The sequence below is a fragment of the Triticum aestivum genome, chromosome 4B (assembly GCF_018294505.1).
Source record: "Triticum aestivum cultivar Chinese Spring chromosome 4B, IWGSC CS RefSeq v2.1, whole genome shotgun sequence".
NCBI lineage: Eukaryota > Viridiplantae > Streptophyta > Magnoliopsida > Poales > Poaceae > Triticum > Triticum aestivum.
The window spans coordinates 14,080,434-14,081,914 of NC_057804.1; positions in this window are offsets into that span (position 1 = coordinate 14,080,434).

Genomic DNA, 1,481 nt, shown 5'->3' on the forward strand with positions numbered 1-1,481 from the left:
CTTAGGTTTCGACAACCATGGAAATTGCTTTGGGACCCCAAAACGGTGAGTAATAGTCCACGAAACGGGCCAGAATCGGCCAAAACTGTGAGTGTTGATGACCGACACATAAGCGCACCTTGGGGTTCGACAACCATGGAAATCGCTTTGGTACCTCAAAACGGTGAGTAATAGTCCACGAAACAGGCCAGAATCAGCCAAAACTGTGAGTGTTCATGACCGACACATAAACACACCCCGGGGTTCGTTAATCGTGGAAATCATTTTGGGACCCCAAAATAGTGAGTAACAGTCCACGAATCGGGCCAGAATCGGCCAAAAATGTGAGTGTTGATGACTGACACGTAAACGCACCCCGGGTCCGTTAATTGTGGAAATCATTCTTGGACCCAAAAATAGTGAGTAATAGTCCCCGAAACGGGCCAGAATCGGCCAAAACTATGAGTGTTGATGACCGACAGGTAAACGCACCCCGGGGTTCATTAATCGTGCAAATCACTAGGGGACACCAAAACAGTGAGTAATACTCCATGAAACGGGCCAGAATCGGCCAAAACGGTGAGTGTTGATGACCGACACGTAAACACGCCCCGGGTTCGTAAATTGTGGAAATCATTCTGGGACCCCAAAATAGTGAGTAATAGTCCACGAAACGGGCCAGAATCAGCCAAAAATGTGAGTGTTGATGGCCGACACGTAAATGCACCCCGATGTTCATTAACCGTGGAAATCACTCCGGGACACAAAACTAGTGAGTAATAGTCCATGAAACGGGCCAGACTTGGACAAAACTATGAGTGTTGATGACTGACAGGTAAATGCACCCCGGGGTTCGTTAATCGTGCAAATCACTCCGGGACCCCAAAACAGTGAGTAATAGTCCATGAAACGGGCCAGAATTGGCCAAAACTATGAGTGTTGATGACCGACACGTGAATGCACCCCGGGTTTGTTAGTCGTGGAAATCACTTGGGGACCCCAAAACGGTGAGTAATAGTCCACAAAACGGGCCAGAATCGGCCAAAACTTTGAGTGTTGATGACCGACACGTAAGCGCACCTTGGAGTTCGACAACCACGAAAATCGCTTTGGACCTCAAAACGGTGAGTAATAGTCCACGAAACGGGCCAGAATCGGCCAAAACTGTGAGTGTTCATGACCGACACATAAACACACCCCGGGGTTCGTTAATCATGGAAATCATTTCGGGACCCCAAAATAGTGAGTAATAGTCCACGAAACGGGCCAGAATTGGCCAAAACTTGAAGTGTTGATGACCGACAGATAAACGCACACTGGGGTTCGTTAATTGTGGAAATCACTCCGGGACCCCCAAAATAGTGAGTAATAGTCCACAAAATGGGACAGAATCGGCCAAAACTATGAGTGTTGATGACCGACACGTAAACGCACCCCGGGTTCGTTAATTGTGGAAATAATTCTCGGACCCCAAAATAGTGAGTAATAGTCCCTGAAATGGG